The sequence below is a fragment of the Gekko japonicus genome, unplaced genomic scaffold (assembly GCF_001447785.1).
Source record: "Gekko japonicus isolate JY-2015 unplaced genomic scaffold, Gekko_japonicus_V1.1 scaffold154, whole genome shotgun sequence".
Classification (NCBI taxonomy): domain Eukaryota; kingdom Metazoa; phylum Chordata; class Lepidosauria; order Squamata; family Gekkonidae; genus Gekko; species Gekko japonicus.
The window spans coordinates 111,950-131,302 of record NW_015172008.1 but is presented as its reverse complement, the minus strand read 5'-3'; the positions used below and the strand labels follow the sequence as shown (position 1 = coordinate 131,302).

The 19,353-nt window shown below is 42.7% G+C and overlaps 1 protein-coding gene across 1 annotated transcript in view; it reads right to left on the bottom strand.

Annotated features, from left to right (window-relative positions):
* The window catches only part of VPS50 (VPS50 EARP/GARPII complex subunit), a 122,331-nt gene that overhangs the window by 11,780 nt on the left and 91,198 nt on the right, over positions 1-19,353 (bottom strand). The gene's annotated exons all lie outside the window — the stretch shown is intronic.

Here is a 19,353-nt window from a genome sequence, read left to right as displayed (position 1 = left end):
TGTCATTTTATTGCACTTAAATGTTATTCAAACAAATCCCTACAGGAAACCTGAGCTGAAGATGCATCATGCACGAGCATACTCAGTGGGTCCCCAATGCTCCGAGTGAGAAAAACAAGTTTTAAGAAAGAAAAAACTATTATCAGCAAGTTATAAGAAATTGCCAAGGTAACAAAAACAAAAGCAATACCACAACAGATGACCCCAAAAGGAAATAGGATGATTTACAATGCAGCCGACTATACACAAATTCTACCACCGTAGTATTGTGCGTATCTGTATCTATAATTAAATTATTAAATGGAAACCCAGTTAATATTCAAATCTCCAACATGGACTATTTAAGGTATCCACTGGATATGAACTTGTATCAGACATCATCAGATGCTAGTTTTAAGCACCATTCTGGTCTTATGGGAAAGCTATGCCTGGATCCAAGTTAGTTTCACACACCAGGTACTATTGCTGGTTTCTATGGCCTGCATGCCATATCACAAATCACTTTTGACAGTTTGCCACAATGTACATGACTGTGTGGAGAAAACAAGCACCACATGTTTGACTAAGGCAACCCAGGCGATCAGTGAGAATTTATTTCATAAAACTTTACCAGGAGGGTATTGTGTCAAATTAACAGAACAAATGAGGGGATAATTGTATGTAAGCCACCCTGAGTTGCTTCGGCTGGAGGGCGGGATAGAAGTCAAATGAATAAATAAAATAAAAATAAGTATGGGTGACTTTTGTAAGACATAATTCATAATTGCTTAATAAAACTGCTCCCTGATAAAGTTGCTCCCACTCAACAACATACCACTCCCACTCAACAACATACCACATCAGAGAGAGAAAAGATAACCAGTGGTGCGCACTGACAGAAACCTACAGAAGATAAATGAATTCTTTGCTTCTATGTTCATTACAGAAAGCGCAGGACATGTACCCACACCACAGCCACTATTTTCAGGAAGAAACTACCAAGAACTGGAACAAATTGAGGTGATGAGAGATAACGATCTAGACCTACTGGGGAACTAAAAACTAGTAGTCTCCAGGTGTACTAACCCATATATGTAATTTATCACTAAAATCAACCACTGTACCAGAAGACTGGAGAGTAACAAATGTCACATTGATTTTTTAAAAAGAGGTCCAGAGGGGAACCAGGAATTACATGCCAGTTTGCCTAACGCCCGTCCCAGGCAAATTAGAAGACACATTATATCCTTGGACTTTCAAAAGGCTTTTGACAAGGTACCTCACAGAAGATTCCCAAGTAAGCTTAGCAGTCAAGGAATAAGAGGATGGTCCTTTTATGGAGTAGGAATAATAGGACAGTTCTCGCAATAGTGGAAAGTAAGCACTGGGGGTCCCACAAGCTTAGTACTGGGGCTGATGCTATTCAATGTGTTCACAAATGATCTGGAACTAGGGGGTAAGCAGTGCAATGGCCAAGTTTGCAGTTGACACAAAATTATTCAGGATGGTGGAAACCAAGGCTGACAGTGAAGAGCTCCAGGAGGATCTCCACAAATTGGGTGATGAGTGGGCAACAATGTGGCAAATGAGACTGAATGTTGCTAAGTGTAAGGTGACATACAATGGAACAAAAAGACCAAATTTTAAGTACATGCTAATGACTTTGCGTGACTGAGAGGGAAAGATACCTTGGGGTTGTGGTGCTCAATGAAAATGTCAACCCACTGTGCTGCAGCGGTGAAAAAGACAAACTCTATGCTGACGATTATTAGGAAAGGGGCTGAAAATTAGGCAGCCAATATTAGAATGCCCCTGTAGAGATATCTACGGTGCAGCCTCTTTTGGAATAATGTATGCAGTTCTGGTCAAAGTATTTCAAAAAGGTCATTGCAAAGTTGGAAAAAGTACAGAAGAGGGCAATCAAGATGATTAGGAGGGTGGAACACATTCCCTATGAGAAAAGGCTGAAGAGACTTTTCAGTTTAGATAAAGGACAAGGGGGGGGGGCGCATGATAAAGGTTTATAAAGTTGTACAAAGGGCAGAGAGAGAGAGAGAGAGAGTAGACAGAGAGAACTTTCCCCTCCCTCTCCCAAAGTCCAAGAACCTGAGGGCATTCAATGAAGTTGATGGGTAGTAGACTCAGGATGGACAAAAGGAAATACCTCTCTATACATGATTAAAATATGGAATTCACTTTCAGAAGATGTAGTGATGGACACAGACATAGACAGCTTAAAAGGGGATTAGACCGATTCATGGCCTATCAGTGGCTATTAGCCACAGTAGCTAATGGAAATCTCCATATTCAGAGGCCACAAACCTCTGAATACCACTACCATGAAGCACCATCTATGCCCTATTGTTGGCCCTCCAGAGTAACTGGTTGGCTACCTGGTAAGACAGGATGCTGGTCTAAAAGGACCACTGGTCTGATCCAGCAGAGCCAGTTTGGTGTACTGGTTAAGTGCGTGGACTCTAATCTGCGAGAACCGGGTTTGATTCCCCACTCCTCCACTTGCACCTACTGGATGACCTTGGGCAAGCCATAATTCTGGCACAGCTGTTTTCGAAAAAGAGCAGTTTCTGTCAGAGTTCTCTCAGCCCCACCTACCTCACAGTGTGTCTGTTGTGGGGAGGAAAAGGGAAGGGAGTTTGTAAGCCGCTCTGAAACTCCTTTAGGTAGTGAAGGGTGGGGTATAAATCCAATCTCCTCCTCCTCCTCCTCCTCTTCCTCTTCTTCTTTTCTTAAAGTCTTATGTGCAGTTAAGCACAAGGAATATGCTCTAAGTAGTACAGCAGTCCCAAACAAACCCGTCACCCACCCCTAGATTTGCATCAACAATATTTAGCACTGAAGATCTCAATAACTTAACTTCCAGTCTTCTCCACAGCAGTAAATATGTGCACCTTCTCTTAACAGCTCTATTTTAAGAAATATTTATTACAGCAGACAACTCATCAGATGCAATGCTGTGCTGTCTCTCCTGCACATTAACAAGATAGAAAGCTGTGCCCTATAGAAACACCTTTTTAAAAATCTGCCTGTGTTTGCAAAGTGAATGAAAAGCAAGCACTGCGTTCAGAGAAAACCAAAGGTAAATTACTGCAAAAAACTGGCCTGGGGAGTCCATGCGAAGAGACAGTCCTCTTTGTTATTGCCTCCATCAACCTTTAAGTCAAAAAGCAATTCATATATTAATAGCAAAATGGGATTTGCAATTGAAAAACCTCTCCAGCAACTGATAAACCTCAGTGCAACAAGATTTCAGACTGCTAATGCTTACCGCAAGCATTTTAGAAGAAAATATGGCTAGAGTTACCATTTTTAGGTCTGGCTGTTTTGATTATACTAAGTTGCAGGTGTGTGAAAAATGGAAAGAAATAAGGGTACAAATGGAAAGATATAATTCAGGCATTTTTACTGAATTTAAGTTGGCTAGAATCTCAAAGGTGCATCTCAGGCTGCTCAGAGGGAACTTGTGGGCTCCTTCTTGATCCCTCCCCCCCTCCAGAGAGACTGCAGCCTTTTTTGTGCTATGTGTTAACATTCCCAGTTCACCCAGCAGGTATAACCAGTGCCTGCTGGGAACCACACCTCTTCGGTTGATACAGTATCTTGCCTTCAGGTATCTTAAAAGGTGCCTCCTTTGACCTCCTCCCATTTCATTTGCTATCTTGAGACTCTGGCTCAAAGTGAGCATCCAAGTCAAGTCATCCATCTTTTCTTAGGCAGAGGACTGCCGAGTTGGGAATCTGCTAGAAAAATTGGTATTATTCTCTGGGAACCACGATTCAGTGGAGCACCTGAATTACTGACATGACTCTTTGCCCTGGTTCACACACACAGGAGAATGAAGTAGCAGTGCCCCGGGATGGCAGAACTGACTGTACCCACTTGAGATGACAGGTGGTTGATTCTAGTTGTGAATGGTCATTCATACAGAATATTCTATATAAACTGACTAGCACAGATGGTGCTGTTCCTAGCTGTGTTGGTTCTGTTTTTTGTATGTTTGGTTTTGTGTTTGAATTTGCAGGGAGTTTCTAACACAGGTAAGCCTTCCGAAACACAATCCTCCACCTGCAAACTGAAGTGGTGTGGTCCATCTAAATATCTTAAGTCTCTGCCATATTTGATGGAACCAGCCATGAGCCCGCTATGCAGGGTGGGCAGGATAAAAATCCAATAAAATAAAATAAATCTTATTTCCCTGCATGTATGAACCTGGCCTAGGATCTCTCACTGATGATGGGATGGCTTCATCTCCTACTTTGGTTTTTGCATGACTGGAGAAGTTGTGAGGTCACAACATGCAAACATGTTGTGAGGGGACAATCTAGTCCTGCAGTGATTCACAGATTAAACCTCATAATACAGCCTCTTTTTGCTTCACTACAAGGCTTTCAGTGCTGGGCTCTCCCAATGGACATCTTCATCCCCAATTCTGAATGTGGCTCTGGATCAAAAATCCACAAAACCGGTTCATGAATAGACAGAGCATCTCCAGGAATAGACAAACCTGGGAGCATCTCCAGGTTTGCAGGAAAATCTGATAAATAAAGAAAATGGTGAGGAGGATTTTAAAAACTCCCAACATTGTTTAACTTAAAGAAAACTCAAGATCCTGTGATGCTGTTTCATGAAATCTCAGCCATTTGGGGAGCCACCTAGCCACCCCAAAAGATCTTGCCTGGGCAGTCAGGGGAAGTGGTAAGCAGTGGCCGTGGTTGCTTATGGGGACAGAAGAAGCCTGGTGGGCAAGAAGACAGCTAGTGGTGGTCACTGGGAGAAGTTGCCACTACTAAAGATGACCACCAGTGAAGCTGAGCAGGCTGCCCAGTGATGCAGGCGGTGTCACCTTCACCATGCAGGAGCGCAGGGAAGAAAGGAATATGCAGGGGTGGTGACTAAAGAATTATAGTGGATTGTGCTTCCATCTTCAAGATTCCCACCCTTCCCACTACCATTGGCCAGCAGATTGGAAATCTGAAAAAGGTAAAAAAAAAGAAAAAAGGGGGGGGGGGGGCTCCATCAGCGGGATAGGAAGAGAATCCATACCTGGCACACTTTCTGTTCCAAACTCAGCCTCCCATTGTCTGGTCAGTGGAGGGTGAGGGATCTTATCACAGACGTGACCAGCAGGAGAGGAGAGAATCGGACGTCCCCACTGCTGTGGGGGCACTTATACCCTTTAACAGATGATAACAGGGCAGGGCGTGAGTGGGTAGGATCATGGGAGAAGACTGTCATCATAACCTGGCCGTGCTATAAGCAGAAACTAAGCCTGCACATAAGAGAGTAATCTCCAGATGACATAAGCAATGTGGCAATCAAAATACACACACACATTATATACTGCATTTATACTATTTAGACAATATTGGTTCCATTTTACAGCTAAGGAATGACGGGATACAGAAATAAGTGACTAGCTGAAAATCACTGTGTATCCACAACACAAAATTCTTAAGCAGAAGTAAGACTACCTGTGCACACAGGCAAAGTGCTTTCCCCTTACCAGAAAGCAACAGCAGCCACTCCTCCTCCTTAAACAGAAGAAGAGTGACTTAAGAGATGGCTCATCTCCCACATAGATGCAAACCCCAAGCACCTCTCTGTCCATAAAATAAGCACTGACATAACCTGAAAAGCATTTGGGGCAATGGAGTTGTATGGGGAGCAAAAGGATCACTTTCCCTGAAAGAAAACACCAGAGTAATGAGAAGGGTTCCAAAGCAGCATCAGTGAGGGAAAACAATGGTAGCTAACAGGGTTAGGGGGGAAAGAGGCAAAAGTTCTCACAATTTAGAGGCTTTAAAAAAGAGAGAGTATAAACACCTAACATTTCAATGCTAAACTGTGTCACAGGGCGATTTCGCACTAGAGCTGCCTCGCGGCGCAGGCGCCTTTTGCGCTGACACTATTTGTCAATTTCACACCCGAGGCTGCGGGGCTGCATTTGACCCGCGGCTTTGCCCGATTTCCTCCGCAGTTTCGTAATCGTCAAAAACCAGGATCACAAAACTGCGGAGGAAATCGGGCGAAGCTGCGAGTCAAAATGCAGCCCCGCAGCTTCGGGTGTGAAATTGACATATTTGTGTCGGGGCAAATGGCGGCTGTGCCGCGAGGCAGCTCTAGTGCAAAATCGCCCACGATCTTCTTAATTCCATTAAAGTCAGTGGGCTTAGAATGAGGGTAGTTTTGTTTCCGACTGCACTGTCAGCTACCTAGAAGCAATTTCAGGAGAGTACCTGTGTTGGTCTGCAATAGAAGAGCAACATTTGAGTCCAGTGAGCCCCTTAGAGACCAAGGTTTTCGGTATCTGACAAAGGGAGTTTTGACTCTCGAAAGCTTAAGTTCTGACAATCTTGTTGGTCTCTAAGATGTTGCTGGACTCAGGTCTAGTTTAGCTACAAGCAGTTTCTGACCCAGAGTTCTAAACATGGGCAGCCCTAGAGGCAGTATCCTAGGATGGAAGGCTGAAAGGATGCAGATGAAGAACAAAACGAATGAAGGCAGTCTTTTGCATCCCTTCCATATAAGACTCCTGATCACAGAAACCTACCTTTGACCAAATGGGCTAAGAAAATACACTAACCACCTGACCCTTAATGATGTTTTGTTTCTTTAAAACACAGCTCTGTAGTTTTATGGATACTATACACCGAGAAAAGCATTATTTTAAGAGAACAAAGGCAGCTAGGCAGTAAGAAAAGCCTCCTATTATCCCAGTAGAGTTTGGGCTTTAAAAAACAAGAAAGATGTCATTCTGTCTCAAGTATTTGTTACATTCAGAAGAGGGATATTTTCCTACTCCATTTTCCTCTTCATTGAACAGGAAAACACAATGGACCTTCTAACAGTCATCAGGTTTGCAGGTGTCATTCAGAGAAAAAACCATCAACAGCTTTTGTACAGTATCTTCCCCTATAATTAGAGAGGCGGAAGAGAGATCACTGATGTTTCGTAAAGGCTTTCAGACTGTGTTTTGCCAGTGGAGGCAGGAACATACTTGAAGAGAAGCAACTTTTCAGACTCTAGCAAATACCTCACCAACATCTTATATGCAAAATAACTACACTCAGAAACGCAACATTGTATGCTCCCAATCTTTTTTTTTTCTTTGACCAGCATGTTAAAATAAGAAGTAAAGCCTACAAGTTTGGAATTAACAGCTTACTAAACAAATAAATATATAAAACCTAACAACACCGACAATGATGGATTGCTCTACTCACCAGAGTGAATCAAAGAATGTGATTTGTTTATTTAAATGTTTCTAGCCTTTCCTTTATAGTTTCAAGGCATATATAAAGTTAGAGCTGAATAATAAAACACAATAAAACAGAAACCATCAATCACAAAACCAAACATGCAGCAGAGCTCAATGAATAAGCCAGTGCTGGTGCATCTCCGGGGAGACTCCACAGCTTCCTCAGCTGACCCAGCTCAGGTTCGTCTTTCTCCGAAGTCCTACTGCCAGACCACAGGATTATTTTCTTCAGAAAACTCTTCTTCTGCTATCCTGTCCTCTGAAGCACTTTCTGCTGTTGTCGTCACCAGAAACCAGCTCTGTCATTCACTGTGACTAACATCCAGGCTCTGGACAGACCCATTCAGACAGCATATCTCAGGCACCCAGTTTACTGGTTCCTACCTAAATACCAACGTCCAGAACTGAGACTGTCCATCAACAGGTCAATCATGTGCGATGTATTTGGATTCCTCTATTCTACATAAATGGTTTCTGAAAACCTCATAGAGGTTTCTATGGCTACAGGAACTGAAACTGCACCCTTCCTTGGCAGGCTGCCCAGAGGCCTGCAACTTTTGTGCCTTTCAAATCCATACTCATTTCTTTGCTAATTATTAAATATTACTCTTTTAATACAGAACTTTTACTTTCTCCTCAGGATTTTAGCTTACTGAGAGCACCAACCAGACACATCACATAACAACCACTCTCTTGAAAAGACTGCTTTTGCCTAGTATTTTAAAACCAGTTAAGATAGGCAGAGCACCTTCTCAATAGGATGTTTCAAAGCCTTGGTGTCACTGCTAAAAAGGCCCTGCTGCATCAATTAGCCTAGGCTTGAAATTCAAAACTCCACTGAACAATAATGGAAGAACTGGCAGTCCAGGGTACTTCTCAGACATTTGACTCAGAAGCTACTTGGCATGCCCTGGAAGAGCTTTAGAAGATCTTCCAGGAAGACGAATCAATATTGTAACAGTTAAAAATGATTGCTTTCTTTAAAATAAACAGTTTTACATATTCCCAACTGTGTTTTATGCTCTAAAAATGGTGAGGTCAATTTGACCCCATTTACATTTCTGTGAGCTTTTTATGTTTTCAATTAGGGGTACTTTTGACCTCAATTCCAAATTTTACTCTTCTTTGTCCTGCACTGCTGAGGGAAGTTAAACTCGAGGCTTTATTTTTTTTTTTCATAGTAGCTAATGCCAGCACTTTGAATTGGGTCAAGCAACCAACTGGGAGCCAATGAAAGGACTGCAACACTGTAATTGTGTATTCCATGTGACTCACTCACTCTAGTCATGTTTCAGTCATTACATTCTGGACTCTGTAGTTTCCAAGCACTTCTCAAAGTGAACCTCATAAAGCACATTTAGTTGTCTAAATACCAGCAGAATGTTCACCTGCTCACCCACATGGAAAATTATTAGGTACAAGGTTCGACAATTTCACACCACTGCTCACACAACTTAGATCCCAACTGGGGCTGCTTCTTAAATCATCATTTCCTTATCAAAAGTCTACATTGTGTATTTCGAACTTACCATTTTTTTGGTATTTTTAAACAGACCTACTCAAGCACTGACCTGGATAGCCTAGGCTAGCCCAATCTTGTCAGATCTTGGAAACTAAGCAGAGTCAGCCCTGGTTAGTACTTGGATGAGAGATGACCAAGGAAGTCTAGGGTTAGTATACAAAGGCAGACAATGGCAAATCACCTTTGAAGGTCTCTTGCCTTGAAAACCCTCCATGGTCCAGAAAGCTTTCGATAAAGTTCCTCATTAAAGGCTCCTAAGTAAGCTCAATAGTCACGGGATAAAAGGACAAGTCCTTTTGTGAATCAAAAACTGGCTAATTCATAGGAAACAGAGAGTGAATATAAATGGGCAATTTTCTCAGTGGAGGGTGGTAAGCAATGGGGTACCGCAGGGATCAGTACTCAATTAAATGCTTTTTAACTTGTGCATTAATGATTTGGAGTTGGGAGTAAGGAGTGAAGTGGCTAAATTTGTGGATGACACGAAGTTGTTCGGGGTGGTGAAAAGCAGAGAGGATTGTGAGGCACCTCAAAGGGATCTGTTGAGGATGGGCGAGTGGGCATCAACGTGGCAAATGGGGTTCAATGTGGCCAAGTGCAAGGTGATGCAAATTGGAGCCAAAAATCCTAACTATAAATACATTTACTTTTACATTTACTAAGCTATTATCATAAACTGGACTAACCACTCTTAATTTCGAAGGAGTATGCAACAAGCTACAACCCTCAGTGTCAGAACCCTTGAGCATTCTCATTTATTAATACAGGGCTAATCTGTTAAGGGTACTTGGACATGGACGATGACTCTTCAGAGTCCATGAACTCCTAGAGCATTCTATTAATAAATACGTTTAAGTAAACACACAGCAAACCTGACCAGTCACACTGGAGAGGCCATGAACAAGCCGGATTCTCAGCACAAACTGCACTTCATGAAACAATTGTAAATGTGCATACATTTTAAATGAGCATATTCAAATAAAAAGTGATCCTTTTTTCTCTTAATGAGGTAACTGTCAGAACCACATAGCTACATTACAAATAACCAAGAATATAATGGGCAAAGCTAAAAGTAATAGTATTTTGCAAAATGCCACCAGATATTTGCAGAAAGTTAATGGGTATTGATTAAAAACCTCATGCAAATTCAATGATGTTTCTTTGAATAAGGCAAAATAGATATGCAGGCTGATCCTATGCAAATATAATCAGAAGTTCAGTCCTACTAAGTTCAGTGGTATTTATTTCCAAGTATGCATGCACAGGATTCCAGCAATACCGTCCAATCCTATACTTATTCACTAGTATCACTGAATCCTATGGGATTTACAGGGAAGCCTGCAGAGAACTGCAGCCTATGGAACATTTTCATGAAGCCTGTTTTTAGCAAGATTTCAAATGATATATATTACTGTTTTCCTTCTAAATAGGAAATGATACTGCATTTTACTTTTCTAAAGCATAATTGCATTCAGCCCTGATAAGCTAAACTTTTATATATGGTTCTGTAACAGCATATTTTATGTTTGCATACACTTGAGTACAGAGCCATTAAAATATACCCCCTTCATGGTGATGGATGACATTAATTATATTTTATTCACCAACTAATGTTTTCCTTCGGAAAGGGCAGTTTTGCAATCCAAAATATGCCCTCTTCTCAACTACTGCATTTATAATATATTGCATTTATAAGAAGGCCAATGCTATGCTGGGTATTATTAGGAAGGGTACTGAAAACAGATCAGCCAATATCATAATGCCCCTATATAAATCAATGGTGCGACCTCATTTGGAATACTGTGTGCAGTTCTGGTCACCACACCTTAAAAAGGATATTATAGCTTTGGAAAAAGTGCAGAAAAGGGCAACTTGAATGATAAAAGGGTTGGAACACTTTCCCTATGAGGAAAGGTTAAAGCGCTTAGGGCTCTTTAGCTTGGAGAAACGACGACTGAGGGGTGATATGATTGAAGTTTATAAGATTATGCATGGGAAAGAGCAGGTAGAGAAAGAGGTACTTTTCTCCCTTTCTCACAATACAAGAACTCGTGGGCATTCCATGAAATTGCTGAGCGGTCGGGTTAGAACGGATAAAAGGAAGTACTTCTTCACCCAAAGAGTGATTAACACATGGAATTCACTGCCACAGGAAGTGGTGGCGGCTACAAGCATGGACTGCTTCAAAAGGGAATTAGATAAGCATATGGAGCAGAGGTCCATCAGTGGCTATTAGCCACAAGGTATAGATAGGGACTCTGGGGCAAGTGATGCTCTGTCTTCTTGGTGCTTGGGGGGGGTCAACAGTGGGAGGGCTTCTAATGTCCTGGCCCCACTGGTGGACCTCCTGATGGCACTGGTATTTATGGCCACTGCGTGATACAGAGTGTTGGACTGGATGGGCCTTTGGCCTGATCCAACATTGGCGTCTCTTATATTCTTATGTTCTTAATACAAGTTGCCTTTGAAGTGACTACTGAACTACTCATGGGCGGGGGGGGGGAGGCTATACAAAGTTTGCACAAGTTCTTTTCACTGAGAACAATCGTTTATACAGAAAACTAACTAAAGCCTACCATGAGGATCAGTATAATCCAGTACAGGATATGGATTTAGAAGATCTGCGTTAAGAGTTCTTCCTCAACTAGAGATTCAAGAGGATTCAGATTAACAGTTGGTGATGCCATCACAGAATTGGTTTATTTGTCCAAATTATTTTTCCTACAATGTCTTCTAGCAGATTTTAACCCATTTATATTTCCCAGTGTTGATCATACCATGAAATTTTCTTTTGCAAGCAGATGACCTTAGCATGAATCTCGATTACCGGTAATTCCTAAACAACGTGACAAACTGTCCCAATGTATAAATGAGACTGGACCCAAGACTGTTCTTGGTTTAATTTTGATCATCATTGAACACTTTTGCTACTGTCAGATTTACTTTAAAAACTGACCTTTTCCAAAGCATAATTCACCTTATGAAAGTTAGTGGAACCACTCACAGTCAACCCCAGGCAGGAAGTCATCCAGAAGACATTTGGTCATAACTGAATAACTAAAACACATTGCCAATGAAAGATTTCTCAGAAGATTGTGCAACAAGAAGCGTAAACAAGATTGCCTTTAAAAATATAGCAACTGTACATGCAGAGTGGCAGAGACTTCACATTCTTCAAAACTGCTAGACAGAGAAACCTTATATGCTTGATTACTGGGAATGCAAAGGCCATCATGTTTTTTGAATCCTTATGCAAACATGATATAGGGCGCGATCACACCACTACATCTGGGAAGCGTAGAGCTCCCGTGCCGAACCTGAGGCTTCCCGCCGAAGATGCGGAGTAAAAAACTAGTACCTCCGAGGTACTAGTTTCCGGAAACCGCGGGGCAAGGGCGGGCGCCTGATCATGTTTCCGGTGGAATCCCGTGGCATCTGGCGCCCGCCCATGTCCCGTCGCATGTGCACAAAGAGACCCCCCCTCCCACTGCAACCAGGCTTGCCGCCTCTGGAGGGTCGTTATGGCCACTGTCGCGCAGGTGGTTAGAGCGGCTGTAACGAGGGGGCCCACCTCCCCCTCCATTGGCTATGCCTCGGAGCTCTGTTGGGGTCCGGAAGCGTCTGTCGCCCTCTCCGGTAAGCCCACCACCCGCCTTCGGATGTGCAGATACGATTGCTCAGTCATGCATATGCACAAACTTCAGTTTTTTTAAAAAATCCATCCCGTTTGCCACGGAAGCGGCGCCTAGTGATTGCTGGTGTGATTGCGCCGCGCCGCTTCTTTGCCGCGCTGCAGGATGGTCGTGTGATCGGCACCTCCCCCTAAACACGGGACCTCGACGGGACGTCTGATCGCACAATCGCGCGTTATTTTGCTCCGGGGCAAACAGCCACGCCTCCCCCCCCCCCGCATTTTCCTGCCCGTGTGACTGGGGCCATAGTAAGGGAAGAACAATTATGGTTTTTATAGAATGAAATCATGTACCACAGTAATGTCTGCTTTTTTAGGTTTTCCATGATTACATGGACAGCCAAAAAGACAAAAAAGTGGGTTCTAGACCAGCTCAAGCCTCCTTAGAACTAAGATGACTATCATACTTTGGTCACATCACGGGAAAACAAGATTAACTGAAAAAGACAATAATGCTAAGAAAAGTTGAAGGCAGCAGGAAAAGAGGAAGACCCAATATGAGATGGATTGATTCAATAAAGGAAGCCATGACCTTCAGTTTTCAAGGCAAGGCTGTTAATGATAGGATGTTTTGGAAATCATTAGTTCATAGAGTCGCCATAGGTGGGAAGGGACTGGACAACGTATAACATGTACATGTGATTATGTAAAGCTTTAGAAGTTTGCTCAGGAGTAAGCCCATATGAGGAACTATGAGCAAGCATGAAAAAAGATGGCATCTCAAGTGGAATAATGTTTTCAGTTTCTTCCAGACAGCCCAGCTAGACAGACAATAACAGTCTGATCTTCTAGGGGAAGGGGTTCCATAATATGAGGGTGGCAGCTGAAAAGACTCTCCCATGGGTCCCTGCCAGTCACTCTTTTAACAAGGCAGAGTCCCACAACGTGGCCCAACTTACAGAATATAGGCTTGGAGGCAGGATGATACATGAACTGGCAAGAGACTGAAGCATCTAGGGCTTTTGAAGGTCAAAATGAGCTACCTTGAACTGGCTTTGGAAGCCGACTGGGAGCTAGGGCAATTAGGGTAGCATTCGTTTTATACAAGCTAGAGATCCACAAAACTTGCAGGAGAGGGAAATCCATACTGGCCCCAGTTTCTCTCTTTTCAGACCCTCACCATTTGCTTCTTTTTTCAGGCTTTTCTTTCCCTCGCCTTATGTTTTCCTCTCTTTATTTTCTTTGTAGGCTTTTCTCCAACTCCATCTGTTTTCCTCCAGGCTTTTATCTCCCCATCCCCATTTTCTACATGGTCTCTATTCTTAGCTTTCTATGTCTACTTTGCCCCACTCTCCACTTTGTGCTCGTGTCCCAGCCACTCCTGCCAGGATTGTCTAAACCAAGACTCTGGTACCTTGGCTGCCTCCGGCAACTCCACGGTGATAACTGTGATCTCATGACATCTCAATTGGCATTCTCTGATCTGGGGAAATTTCAACCCCTGCATCATTTAAAAAATACTTTTTTTGTGTGTTTTTTCCAGCCCCTTGATTGCAGAAATGTGCCCCTTCACTATAGTTGGCCTCACTGCATGGATTAATTGATCTGCATTTCATGGCCATGCTCAGAACTAGATATTAGAAGATAGTCCTGAAGATTTCCTACCAGGGGGCTGGATCTCAAACATCTGCTCCATTAGCAAGGGCACCTACCTCCGGAAGAAGGTGTCTTCTTCCCCTGACACAAGAGACTTTTTTTTGGTCAGCTAATAGTCATTACCAGTCCTGCATGAGGTGAAGGCACCTTGCACCAAAGCAAGGAACTACTGTTAGCGGAACAGATCCATAGTATTCAACACCCAGACTCTGGCTACTGCATCTTGTACCAGCTGACATTTCCAGGCCATCTTTAAGGACACCTACATATCGTTAAGTACACTTATAGCAAACATTTGCCATTTTGTCTTGTACTAGCACCTTTCTCCAGTAACCATGCATGGTGCAAGTTCCCTGTAATAAAAAACAAATTAAATCAACAAATAAGATTTCCAACATACACATATCACACAAAGCTCAGGCCAATTTTTTCCCTTTCTACCTTTGAGAATTCTTTTTCTCTGGCAAGCCACTTTGATGACTTATTAATTGCTTTCATTTGGTACGGTCTCAAGAATAAAAGCCTGCGTGTGCTGGAACACAGTATTCGGATTTAGCGCACTACACTCTGGGAACTAAAAACTTGGTGAGATTACCATTCAGATTATCAAAGGATCTAAATGTAACTATTGAAGAGAAGTGCTTAGTGGCAAGAATTATTCTTGGACAAATTGTAGCAATGTGGGGAACACTTGACAATACAAAGCTTTTTTTAAAAAAAAAAAAACACAGAATCAACTGAATTAACAAAAAGGGCAAGCTCAGATGGTTACCGGTACTTCCAGTATGCAAGGCTGAACTAGACATAACCTCACACTAAAGGGTGCCTGTAGAGGCTATTTTTAAAAAATAGAGCTTGCAGGTGAAGGGAACTAAACCCTGCACCTCTGTCGCCTTACCACAGTGTGCTCAGTTGCTTTCAGTACTTTTTCCCCAGCCTGACATCAGAGCAGGGTTGGAAGAAAGATCCTGACAGAAACATTTTGCATCAATGATCTACAAGCCGGAACAGGTTAGTGAACCTTCCTAGAAAATCCATATGAGTTTTCAGTGCTGATGTATATTTTCCCATAGTGGGATTATTCCAAAACCACACCCAAGAAAAAAATACACCAAAACTATAATTTAAGATAGACAAAGTCACTCCACAGTTGCTCGAAGTTCTATGTTGCCAAGATCCAGGGGTCGTTTCGTAGAAAAAGAGCTAGGGGAACTCATTAGCATAAATCATTAGCATATACCACACCCCCTGACATCACCGGAAGTGTGTCATAAGGCCACACCCCCTGACATCACCGGAAGTGTGTCATAAGGCCACACACCCCGCCCCCAATGGTCCCAGCCGCTGGCGCCGGCCTTGCAGCTCCACTACTGAGCAAGGCCGGCGGGAGTGCAAGGAAGCCCCGCGAAGGCCCTCCCTGGCCCCAGGCAGGCAGGGGTGGGGAGAGGCAGGGAGGAAGCAACTTACCCTCCCTCTTCTCCTGCCTCCTCCTGGCTGAATGAGGGCCAGAAGCGGGGCGGCCAGAAGCAGGGGGCGGGGCTTCGTCATGTGCCCCACCCCCCTGTACCTCACCCGGGGGAACTGCGATCCCCCGCGATCCCCCCGAAATGACCTCTGCCAAGATCCATAAATTCCCTAGCTCATTCTATCCAAATCAGCACCCCTGTAATGCCTCTGTAAGGAAAAAAGTAGCTGTCCACAGAATTTAGCATAGCTTCTTTTACTCTTTTTCCTGCTAGACTGAAGAGGCATTTGTGTTCAAACTTTCTGAAAGGAGCTCAATTAATTTGCTTAATTCATTCCATTGCAGAACTAGGGAATGGGGGATAATCAGAACATTCCAACTTGTACTACATACAGAGCTGAATCCAAAGGTTTTGATCTGCTGAAGGTAGAACCTTCCTCTTACCAATGGAACATGCCTCTTCCCCTGACGGAACTCTCCTTGTAGCAGAAGAATGCTGTTTCATTACAGGACCAGAACCTATGGATCCAATTCATGGTTTTCATAGATTAAACTTGTCAAATAATTTCAGCATTTGGCAGTGACAAACCTTGTTGCTTATTCCATCCCACTATTTACCAAGGAGAAAAATAAAGGTCTACTCAATGCATGTAATTTAAAAGGAAATGCACCCTACTGCTCTGGCATCATGAAAGTCCAAGACTACCCCAGACGGCACTAGTAGATGCCAATAAAATAGCAAAACAAAAAAACATCCAATCAACAGCTACCAGATACTTCCCTCAACAATACAGACAGGTAAGGGGGAAACCTAGCTTAATGTCTGAAGGGATTTACTCTTAAGGAACCAGTTTTACCATTTCATATAGTGCTAATAAGCCACACATAAAACAAGGCTTTCTATTATTGATCAAACATATGGGATATGGGGAAAGTACAAGAAACTGGAATGCAATCTTACACCAAACATGGGAGTCATTGAAGTGCCATTTATACCCATCAGTGTCCTAAGGACAGTCTCCACCCTGCTTTTCTATAGACCATATTGCATCATTTACTCAGCTCTTTCTACAGAAAAAAATCAGCACTGGCTCAAGCTCTGATTTACAAGAGAAATACATCCAGAAACAAATAATACTTCAAGTATCCAGGGATGTGCGTGCAATGCAATTTTGGGAAATATCCTGTTGAGGATACACAAGCAGCTCAACCCTAAAGAAACTCCAGCTGTTGCTTTGGGCAACACATTGCCCATAACATTTCCATAGCGCACAGAGCACAAGGAAAGCGGCTAGATATTAAATTAGTTCATTTGCAGATATTAAAGGACAGATGTTTGGCAACCTGGGGGACTAGAAAATAGACCAATCCCTCAGACTGATGGTATACATTATCTGAAGTTATGCAGGGTGGCATTATTTTTACTCTGTTTACTCTGATACTAATGAAAATGGTTTTAATTAGTATCTTAGTGCTTAGACCTGCTTAGTGCTTAGACCTGAACATATATAATATTGAACCGATAGGCCACTAAGGATATTCAGTGCAGCTGTCAATGGTATAACTCGTTTTCTGGAAGACTGTCAAGCTGGAAGTATTTGGGCAAAGTGCAATTTATATTAATTCCCACTGCCAGTTTGGTGTAGTGGTTAAGAGTGCGGACTCTAATCTGGGAGAACAGGGTTTGATTCCCCACATGCAGCTGCTGGTGTGACCTTGGGTCAGTCATAAGTTCTTTCGGAGCTGTTCTCTCAAGGGCAGTTCTCAAGAGAGCTCTCTCAGCTCTATCTACCTCATAGGGTGTCTGTTGTGGGGGGAGGAAGGAAAGGAGATTGTAAACTGCTCTGAGATCCCTTCAAGTAGTGAAGGGTGGGGTAGAAATCCAATGTTGTCGTCTCCTCCTCCTCCAATGAACTCATGGTTCTATCATCCTCCATTTTATCCTCACAACCACCCTGTGATACAGGCTAGGCTGAAGGAGAGCAACTTATTCATGGACATCATATTACTTTTGAGTTCTACTACTTTCCTTGCCTATGACTAGAAATTCAGGCTCTGCATGACAACTGGTTGAAGTTTTATACATACCAGTTTCACACATGTTACACAATGACTACACAATGAGATTGTGAATCTCAAGGGAGAGGATCATTCTTAGACATTTCTTTGGAGTTTCATACTGTGTTCCAACCCAAATTTGTTCAGAGAATAAATCAAGTCTACTATGGGCTGCCTTTGTGGTAAAAGCTTTAATGTAAGATCTGCCTTCAGATTCTTGTATTGTCATAGGTTCTGTAGGGCCTGGAGCCTTTTGTAGCAGAATATTTAAAAGCATAACTTATATCTGATGTATTTGGTTTCATTCACTGCTTTATCTACACAGGGTAGGTTTTTCTGTTCTGTTCAATTTTTAAACTTCATCCTAATATGAGCAATTAGACCAAAATCATATATTAAAAACTGGCATTGCTTGACTGCAGAAGTTCATACAGTACTCAGACAAATGTGCTGGCTGGCCTTTGACAAACCTCTAATGGAAAGTTCTATTCTCATGGATCACACAGCGGTGTAACAAAAAGGTAACTGCTCTCTTAGCAACAGCAAAAGGATGTAAAAGCTAAAACCATTTAGGGCTATGAAGAACAAAGAAAACAGTGCTCCTGCTTCCCAGCTACCATCCAGATAAGCAACTGCAGTCTCCAAATGATCAGTGGTCTTTCATTAAGGTTTTCAAGACAAGCACGTGTTGCTCTTTTGTGGGTTTTTGCACTACCACAAGTGTAATGTTCCAGTGATCATATCCCAAAAGCGTGCTCTTAGGCAATACTACTTGATGATACCACTGCTAGAAAGAGCCAACCAGTCACTTCTAATTTAAGATTAATTGCAGCCCAGTGTTCTTAACATGCCTCCTCTTTTTATCCCAAAAGATTTAGACCTAATGAGCAGTAAATAAAGCACTAGGTAATTGGAAACTGGAGAAGGTTAAAGTAGTAATTGGACTCCATGCCTGTATGACAGTTTGAAAGAACTGTGGTATGATTCAAAATTTACCCTCTAATTGTAAGACCAGAGAGTCTGTAGGTAATTCTGACCCATTCCAGAGACAGCCACTACCTCACTAAACAATCATGAACCCTTCTTGTACTGTCATATGCCATTTTGATACATTTGCAACAACTGCCTCTTGTTAAAAATCCTACAATTATCTTGTTATGCCCACATCAAAGAGATAAGGGTCACTAAGGCAGTTCATAGACTATATGAGAAGCTCCCGTGTGAGACTTCTGACAACACTATTCTTTCTTGCATGGTACTGTTCCATGTTGCACAGCATCAGGCATGGGTCAGTCCTGATTCTCCTGCTCCTGACATCTGCATGGCATCAGTAGAAACTATAAACAATAGAGCTGCCAAGGACCTTTACAAAGCTTCTCAGAAGCAGAAAGAGGACGCCAGAGGTCTGGCATGACACCATGCTGACCTTGTAGCTGCCTGGCAAACAGGGGAGCAGGCAAGAACTTTTAAGAGTAGAGTGTCTCTTGCTGACTTTAGGAAATTATAGAATCTCACATCTAAAAGGCAAAAGCACATGAACAATAATGAAAGGTCATGTGATACTGTCCAATTATATTTAACTAGGGAGCAAAGCCCATTGTGGATGAAGACAATGGGCCCTAGAAAGGTAGGGTGGGTGGGTGGTAGACAGGTAGATGAATAGATAGAGGGGTTTGGGGAAAGAGGAAGGAAGGAAGGAAGGAAGGAAGGAAGGAAGGAAGGAAGGAAGGAAGGAAGCAAGGAAGGAAGGAAGGAAGGGAGGGAGG